The following is a 9,645-nucleotide window of genomic DNA, read 5'->3' on the forward strand; positions in this document are numbered from 1 at the left end:
AGTGGATGAGGAGCATCAGCCCACTGACCGAAACGTCCTTTTAAGAAGAGCAGACCACAACTGACTGGAAAAACATATCCTCCATAGCTCTCCAGTTTCCCTGGTGACTGTTCGTCCTCAAACAACATTATCGCATCTGGGCTCTTTAGTGCGCGTTGCACTGACTTTCACTGCCCGGCGGACGTCACTTTAGTCGGGATGTTCTGGATGTGAACATGGAGTTTTCCTCCCCTCCGTTGGTGGATACGTTACTGCTTCTTCTCCCCCGGTCCACCGCTCCCAGCACCGCCGACTGGTTTCCAGCCGCCTCCGCCAGAGAGGTGAACAGGTCGGGACCACCGGACACCCGGTGGGAGGGTCTGGAGTCCCAGAAGTCCGCAGGTTTAGTATTCCCTGGAGAGCAGAGCACCTGACAGGTAGGTCAGCCGCTTTACACCCGCGCTGAACAGCTGCATTAACTCAGGGTGGACATTAACAAAACATTTTGATTCCGGGAACATCAGGTCACTTTAAACATCGAGTAAATGATGCGTGTGATTAACTTCACGCATCACTTGCCAGAACAAAAAAACATCTTAAATGAAAGTTGACATATTTCAATTATACCGAAATCTAGAATATTAATTAGCATAAATTAATTAGAATAGTAAAAAATCTGCCCTGTTTGGACGAGTTTGTTTCTGTTCCATGTTTTAATTGGAGAATGTTTCATTTAACTGAACAATGAATAGTAATTGCTGAAAATGTGGGCTGAGTGATTAATAGCCTACAGTGTTAAAATTTCATGTAAATTATTAAGTGACAGTTCAGCCTTTAGAAGGTTTCTGCGTGTATTTTTTGATTTATTGACTTCTATATGTCAAGCATATCTCCTTACACATAAGTAATTTGGTGAAATGAGGGCATTCTAAAATTAGATTCAAATTATGTCAGTAATATTTTCCAAATAAAGCTTCATATAGTATTAAAAAACTAAGATTGAATATATCCTTCACACAGAACAATGCTTCCCTTTGTTTAGATTCTGTGTGAGACACTGCAGTGTGAGTTAAAAGAAATCAGGACCAGCTTTTAAAGACTACTGAGCAAATTTTTAAGCATAAGGGTAATAATATCAAAATGTACTAAGATAATTTTCAAATCATAAAAATATATAGGTGTGAAAGATTCCATGTTTTTTTTTCTCTCCACACAATCACTCCACCTCTTTTGGCTAAAATCCAACCTGCAGATGTCTGTCAGAGTCCCACATTAGATATGACAAGTGATTGGCAGACAAGGCTCAAAGGAGGGCAGCGAGGAGAGCTGCACCGGCCCGGGAGCATCTTCATCTCACTGCAATAATAACTGTTTGCCTTTTGCTCACTCACTGTTGATAAAAGACACACAGAGGAGGGAAAGCAGTTTATTTACAGTCCGCTGTGGCTGACACCCTTGCATTTTTCATTGCTTCTGAGTTCCATGGATCGTACTTAATAAAGCCTGTTTTATGGGTAAGCTGCTCATGAAAGAGTAAACACTAATTCAAGTCAATTCAATTTAATTCAGTTTTATTTATACAGCGCCAAATCACAACAACATTCGCCTCAAGGTGCTTTATATTGTAAGGTAGACCCCACAATAATACATACAGAGAAAAACCCAACAATCATATGACCCCCTGTGAGCAAGCACTTTGGCGACAGTGGGAAGGAAAAACTCCCTTTAAACAGGAAGCTAAAAACTCCTCTAAAAATTAATGTGATGTTAATTTTAGGAAAGCAGGCAATTTCTCTGTTGGATTTTTTGGTAGCACTTTATAATAATCCCACACTATTAAGTAATAACATAGTAAGTTATTAGCACAAGGTACAAAGAACTTCTTTTTTTTAGGTGTTTTTAGGTTGCTGTGAACCCAATAAACACTTAAAATGTATTTAATAATCTCAAAATCTGGAGTGATTTTGCAGAAAAAACAATTTTATCAGTTTATTGTGATGCTGTTATTAAACCCTAACTTCATTTGGGGCGGATCATGGCTCAAAGAGTTGGCAGTTCGTCTTGTTGCCGGTTCGAGCCCCGGCTCGGACAGTCTCGGTCGTTGTGTCCTTGGGCAAGACACTTCACCTACCGCCTACTGGTGATGGCCAGAGGGGCCGATGGCGCAATATGGCAGCCTCGCTTCTGTCAGTCTGCCCCAGGGCAGCAGTGGCTACAACTGTAGCTGCCTCCACCAGTGTGTGGAATTGTACAGCGCTTTGAGGGCCCCAAAAAGCGCTATATAAATGCAATCCATTATTATTATTATTTCAAGATTTCACACAAACAAAGCACCAGAAGGTGCTGGAAGCCTTTCGCAGCAATATACGGAGAACAAACAGCTCACTTACTGATGCTGAAGAAAAAAATTACAACCTACAGATTCCTCAGTCCTCTATCTAAAGGAGTCGAGCTCATGATAGACATTGACTTTTTCTTTCCAGGCTATTATTGAACATACTGAGTCAAATCTGCTTCCGCTTGAGTGAGTTACGTAAAATCTCTACTTTCGGATCACTCCAAAGTACTACTGTAGCCAAACATAGTCCCTCTTCTCTGCTTTTCCTTACTATTTTGGCATGTGTTGGCTCAAACTTTACATCAGAGTAACATAATCAGATTTAAGTGTTATTGAACATTCACACAGAGCAGGGCTTCTCAGCGCTCACAGATATGGAAGTTGTTTTTGTAGTAATGAAATGGATTCTGACAGATGTGTGAATGTGTGATTTTTGCATTCTTGTTTACCAGATCTAATGCCACACCTGCACACCTGCCTGTTGCTTCTGGGTCATGTCTGCTTGACCCTCTGTCTCTTTAGCTATCAGTCCATCTCAGTGTTTTCCATCTGTCTGTCTGTCAGCTTTATTTAACTGAATGGAGCTTTATTGCTTTATTACCATTAGACGAAACTGGGGTGATGTTAGAGTCTGTTGCTGTCAAATTAAAGTAACAATACACAGAAGCTGGCCAGGCAGAAAAGGCAACATTGGTAACACACCACATAATGAATATGCAGTTTATGCAGTAAACGAAGATAAACAAGAATGTACAAAATATAAACTGGTGTAGAAAGGTCATACGTATTTCAACCAATAAACATCTCATCCGCTTCAAAACAGTTCGTATGGATGATGAACAAAAGACTCCATGGCTGTAGTCGTCTACAGTGGTAAAAGTACATTATATGGATACAAGAATTGGGGCAATGCTTAATCTTTGAATTCAGTTGTTTTCATCCCATTGCCAAAGGTGTGTAAAACCTTTGCAGTCTGCAGGATGCCACTGTTGAGACAAGTCAGCTCATTAAATTTCTTAGAAAGTGGTATTATTGCAAAGTGGATGTGTTTAAGGACCACTGCAACTCTGCCATGAGGTTGCAGACCATGTGAAGTTACAGTGTTGTTGAACTGGAGCTTCAGTTTCTATGTCTGAGCAGCTACTGTAGATGTGATGTAGGTAGCCCAGTACTTTTATTTATATGGTGTAAGTGCACACATATTGACCTCATATTTGCTTTAGCGGGAAATATTGGACAAGTATTTAGGAGAAACAACTTGAGTAGAAACAACCCTAATATTAGTTTGACAATGGTTTCAACCCCTCTTTCAAGTAAATGTTCTCAATGGATGAGAAATGGATGGATGCATTTTTTTTTCTTTTTGTGCTCAAACATGTCCACTGTCCTTGTTTGTCCGGAGAACATTGTTCCAAAAGGCTTGATCTTCGCTTGTATGTTAATTGTCAAACAGTAGGTTTTTTGGGGTGGACAGCAGACTTTTTCTGACATACACACCAGTCAAAAGTTTGGACACACCTTCTCATTCATGTTTTTTCTTTATTTTTATAATTTTCTACATTGTAGATACATTCTGAAGACATCAAATATATGAAGAAAGATATTTGGAATTATGCAGCAAACAAAATATTGATAAATAACTCTAAATATCTCTTATAGTTTAGATTCCTGAAAGTAGCCACCCTCTGCTTTGTTGACAGCGCTGCAAACCCTTGGCCTTCTCTCACTGAGCTTCATGATGTCGTCACCTGAAATTGTTTTCACGTCACAAGTGCGCTTGTTCACTTGTGGAATTTCTTGCCTTCTTAATGAGGTTAGAGGTCAGATAAATGCCACACAGAGTTCCAGTAGCAGACTCATCTCTACATCAACTGTTCAGAGTAGACTGTGTCAATCAGGCCTTTATAGTCAAACAGCTGCTAAGAAACCATGACTAAGGAAACGCAACAAACAGAAGAGGTTTGTTTGGGCCACGAAACACAAGGAGTGGACATTAGACCAGTGGAAATCTGTGCTTTGGTCTGATGAGCCCAAATTTGAGATCTCTGGTCCACCCACTGTGTCTTTGTGCGATGCAGAAAAGGTGAATGGATGGTCTCTACATGCATGGTTCTCACTGTGAAGCATGGCAGAGGAGGTGTGATGCTGTGGGGGTGCTTTGCTGGTGACACTGTTGGGGATTTATTCAAAATTGAAGGCACACTGAACCAGCATGGCTACCACAGCATCCTGCAGCCACATCCAGGCTATGTAAGGGCTACTTGACTAACAAGGAGAGTGATGGAGTGCTGCACCAGATTGGCCTGGCCTCCACCGTCACCTGACCTAAACCCAGTGGAGATGGTTTGGGATGAGATGGGCCGCAGAGTGAAGGCAAAAGGGCCAACAAGTGCTCAGCATCTCTGGGAACTCCTGCAAGACTGTTGGAAAACCATTTCAGGTGCCAACCAGCACATATCGAGAGAATGCCAAGAGTGTTTAAAGCAGTAATCAAAACTATTTAAAAGAATCTAAAATATAAAACACGTTTTATTTCCCACTTTTTTGTTTACTACATAATTACATATGTGCTCATTCGTAGTTTTGATGCTTCTGTAAGAATCTACAATGTAAATAGTCATGATAAAGAAAACCATTATATAAGAAGGTGTGTCCAAGCGTTAGACTGGTAGTGTATTCCTGTTGCAGGGCAACTTTGTTCACTCATGCATTATGACGCCAGCCACCTGCTAAAGTGTTCAAGGATTCTTAGAGACATCTTTTGCTGAAATTGGTGGACACTGGTTTAAATTATTAATTTCAAATAATGCATGTTTATGCATCCACAACCTTTTTTTCTTGAAAGCCTTGAAGAGGTCTTTAGATCTCACTGTTACACTACACTTAATTATCAAAGAAAACACCTGATCCTAGAGGTCTGTTAGTGGCTGAATAAGATTTGACTAACAGCTAGAAAGGGTTGATTGCATGTGTTATTTGTTTGTCAATGTCACGCTATCTGTAAGCTTATCTGTAAGTACAGGTTCACAATTATCTCCATAATGCTCACAATTCAATGCAAAATGCCCAGTGATTGTTTGGGATTTAATTTGTCTGCATGTTCTCCCTTCCAGGTAGGTCCTCTTAATAATAGTATGACGTAAATAAAATGCTGTTGTCATGGGTGTGCTGGGTTTCAGGAAAGCAAACAAGATACTATGCTCTGGATCTTATGTAGTAGTTCGTATGACAGCTGAAATTAAACCCAAAGTAAATATGGGCAGGTTTCAGAGGAGCAGTTGTGAAAAGCAACCATATTCCATATCTGTATTTTGATTAAAAAAATATTTACTTTAATGTATTTTGTGTTTGTCTTTATATGAATTCAACTATTCAAATTTATAAGCTGAACTAAAACCTCCACCACCAGAATAATGGCTCTCAGCACGTTGCCAGGGGTTTTTATTCATGTCCAGAACTAGTGTGGTGACTCACTGGGACAGTTTACAACTTAATTGAGCTTTCTCTAGCCAAATGATTCCATCTAAGCTTTTGTTTTCTGTAGCGCCATGCTGGTGGGCTGATTGGCATGCAAGTCAGTGTGATGTATTCAATCCAAAAAAATGGGGGAATCATAGGATTTGGTTTCTAAATAAAACACAGTTGATGAAAGATATTTGTTTCCTTGTATAACTACCATAGAATATTGCTAATGTCATTTTTGTATGCCCGGTGTGTTTGGCACTTAGGGAAACCCCCACCCCCTTCTGTTATCCAGGTGTCTGGATAAGAGACGCATGCTCTGTGAATGTACACTGACTCTTTAACAGTCCAGCGACCAAAAAGAAACAGCCAAACTTCATTCAGCTCGGCGCTTTTACATCTCTGTGTTTCCACCTGGGAGATTTCTGCAGCTGAGAAGACAGAATTTTATTGCACACCAGAGTTGTTTGTTTGCATTTTCATGACTTTTTTTCTTTTTATTTCAGTTGACTAAAATGCTATTTCACAGTGAATTGTTTTGTTTTGTCTTGGTAAACTATTATAACCATATTGCATACATGGTGACCGTTACCTCTGCAGAGGCTCACATACAGATGCAATTGCCACAATTCATATATCAGTAGTAGTACCTTTTCTTGACATTGAATCATGGTTAAAAAGAATTTCAAAATAAAAGTTGAACCAACATCACAAATGTTACTACAATGCTGGTTTGATGTACGTCTTCACTGTCTTCGAGATATCTTTGTCAGACTTTTCTAGCAAGAGAAATTTTGATAGAATAAACAAAACAACTTGATGGGTTTGAAATGCAAACACTGGGGAGAGATAAATGATATTTGTAATGCTCTGAGATGACGGTGTGTGTTTGTTGTTGGGTAACGTGTCCGTTCTTCCTCTGAAACACATAGTCATTAAGTTGAGAACACAGTTCCTTTTGTTTTTTAAGTTTCTTTCCCAAATAACCAACATGTCAGTATTACTTAATGATTCTAATTTTTTGTTTTGTGGTGTTTTGCTTTAACGCAGACTCAGCAAGGCTACAGTCAGAGTCACCATTCGGGTAATTAATCTTAGTTAAAGGAACTGAATGTGTATGCTCAGTTTCCGATTTGTAGCCTCATATAGCTGATGCGAGAGGAGGAAGAGTCGGGCGTGTTAGCATTCACCTGCGCCTTAATGGATGCAACAGTCAGGAAGCTGTGACCTCAGAGGTCAGTTTTTTGTTTTGTTTTTTGTTTTTTTGATGGGGGAGCAGAAGCAGGTCAGCAGCAGTCAGGCTCTGTAAGCTGTGTTAGGCTGCTAAATGGCAAGTTGCATCACTTTTATCCCCACTGAATGAGTGATGGACTGAACAATGGGGCTGTCTGGTCTATTTATGACTGACAAATGTTGTTAACCAAATAAGAATTTTGTCATACATTTTTATGGGCATATGATAAATGATGATATTAAATTATTGCCCTGCCCTAGCCTTTGTTAAACTGAATGGCCTTTCAATTCAATGTGACTCTACCTTCTTGCTGTTATTTAATTTCCTGTGGTGGGACAATTTAATTTTGCAATAATTAATCACTTGGGGTTTATTTAGCTGCTCTGACGTCATGTTGTTTTTTTTTAAGTTTCTATGGAGGGTGGTCTATGTAATATAAATATATACATGCACTGTTACTGACACTCACTAATGTCAGTAGACTGAATGCATCCCATGCAGAGATTATCTGTTTTATGTACAATGATAATATAAAAGCATGGTGGTTCTATAGTTTGCACTTTTAGCTCAAAGCAAGAAGGGTTCAAATCCAGGCTGTGGCCTTTCTGTTTGGAGTTTACGTGTGATTCCTGTGCTTGTGTGGGTTCTCTTTGGCTTCTTCCCAGTCCAAACATATCCATGCATTAGGTTCATTGGGGATTCTAACACTTGGCTGTAGGTGTGAATTGGTTGGATGCACCTCACCTCCCCCCCTACATTATAAAAGTATTCATACAAATGCTGTACTTTGCCTTTCCAGAGCCAGAGACAGTCCTGAGATTCAGGTAAACAGCTTTCCCAAGACTCTGAGGCATTGTTTTCTCCTCTATTCTTCTCAAATCCACCAAATCTATGCCTCTTTAAGTTTTACTCAGTTTCTGCAGGAGCTTTGTGCCTGCTTACGTGGCAAGGCAAAGCAAACTGTGCTTCTAATCAGTAATACTTTCGCTCCCTAAAGGAGGAGACAAAATACTGAAAAACATGACAGCTGACTTTGAATTAAACCACGTAAACAAGTTGTTTGCAGGGAGAGTCATGTTTAATTGAGTGAGATAAGTCTTGCTGCTCATTTGACTGTTGCTTTTTGTTGGAAACTAAAGTTCTAACGTCAGCATATCAGCAGTGAGCAGGATGGATGAACGTATTCAGTTAGCTGTGTGATAACAGCTAGCTGAATACCTTCATCCAAACGAACCGTTTCATTTCTGAGAAACCGAACAGCTTCATTATTTAATTTATTAGGCATTCAGAAAAGTCACTGTGCGTGTTCACACGACAGCGGACTGTCACATGTGGAGGCTTTGCTCAGACTGCAACAAACCATGTATGTTATAGAAGTCAAATTTATCAGACATATTTCAAATCTCCATCTTTTGTTTTTTTGATGCATAAGTGATAATTAATCTGCACAGTGAAAGAAGGTAGTTATAATACTCTCAAATGACATTTGATCTGGAGGTCCTCGCTTGTCATTGTGCTGATTGTGAGATTCGAGGCTATTGTTAAACCTGGTTATTATACTCAGGTGAGAGTGGGAGCTGATTTCTTGCAATCCAGCCTAAGCTTTCACTGAAATTCACCCAAATGGTAGAAAAGGTTGCCCAAATTACCACAATCAACCAAAGATGCCTTTTGCCTAAATAAAAAGGGGGTCCGTTTTGCAGAAAAATGCCTAATCTTAGATAACTGGTCCCCAGTCTGATTCGGAGTTAGTGCCAGGATTGTAGCTTTAGAGTATAAGACCTGCACTTCTTTGATTTTTACCACATCTTTACCACATTCAAGGCTATCTGTAAAAGATCACATCAGTTGAGTGCGTTTGCAGTTGTAGCTTCCAGCTCCTTCTAGAAGTCCTTTAGCAATGTTACTTTTCTCATGTGGGTAAACAGCTTGTAACTGTTAGGCAGTGTAGACTGGCCCTCTGTACTAGATATGTACAGTATGGAGAGTTGGAGTAGTTCCCCACTAAGACCAGAAATGCAAAACCTTCCGACTCTTTGCTTGTCAATCCCTGAGGGAGGGAGAGAGGGACACAGCGAGTGAAAGTGAGAAAGAGTTTTGCTTCATCTGCATGGCTCTGTCTTTCCCTCTCAGCAATTAGTCATTCCTCCACTCGTCTGTCATGTCCACTAATCTCTCCCACTCCCCACTCTGTTTTGCTGCCTCTGTACCTTTCATTAAAGCGCACTCTCCACCACAGTCACCACAGTGCCTTTGGGTGACTTCTGGTTTCCTGTTTTCGCTTCTGTCACACTATTTTCTGTCCTTTTTTGCCCCCCTTCCCCCAACACACACACACTTTGTTTCTCATCTATGCACCCTCTTCCCCCTTCTTTACCTGTCCATCACCCTCTCTGTCTCCCTCTATAATGGCTTCTTGTACCTCATGTCTTTGTGAATCCTCAGTGTCCTTGTTAGTTCTAGGTTGCCCTTGCTCTGTGGTATGTGCATGGTCCTCAGTTTTGTGTGTTCTCTGCTGCTGCCCCTAATATTACTAGACCTGTGTTATTCAAGCCCTGCAGCATACACACACACACACACACACACACACACACACACACACACACACACACACACACACACACACACACAC

At 40.4% G+C, this 9,645-nt stretch overlaps 1 protein-coding gene across 13 annotated transcripts in view; it reads left to right on the forward strand.

The window, feature by feature from the left end:
* The first annotated feature begins 26 nt into the window (after window positions 1-26).
* The window catches only part of cacna1ab (calcium channel, voltage-dependent, P/Q type, alpha 1A subunit, b), a 204,548-nt gene continuing 194,929 nt past the window's right edge, over window positions 27-9,645 (forward strand). For 7 of the 13 annotated variants that reach the window (XM_042213765.1, XM_042213767.1, XM_042213768.1 and 4 more), the window contains exon 1: window positions 27-416. The gene's annotated coding sequence lies outside the window, so the exon portion shown is untranslated. The remainder of the gene's footprint in view (window positions 417-9,645) is intronic. The other 6 variants (XM_042213769.1, XM_042213764.1, XM_042213766.1 and 3 more) reach the window with 1 other exon arrangement.

Source organism: Haplochromis burtoni, unplaced genomic scaffold, assembly GCF_018398535.1.
Source record: "Haplochromis burtoni strain Fernald_Lab_line unplaced genomic scaffold, NCSU_Asbu1 Contig_479, whole genome shotgun sequence".
NCBI lineage: Eukaryota > Metazoa > Chordata > Actinopteri > Cichliformes > Cichlidae > Haplochromis > Haplochromis burtoni.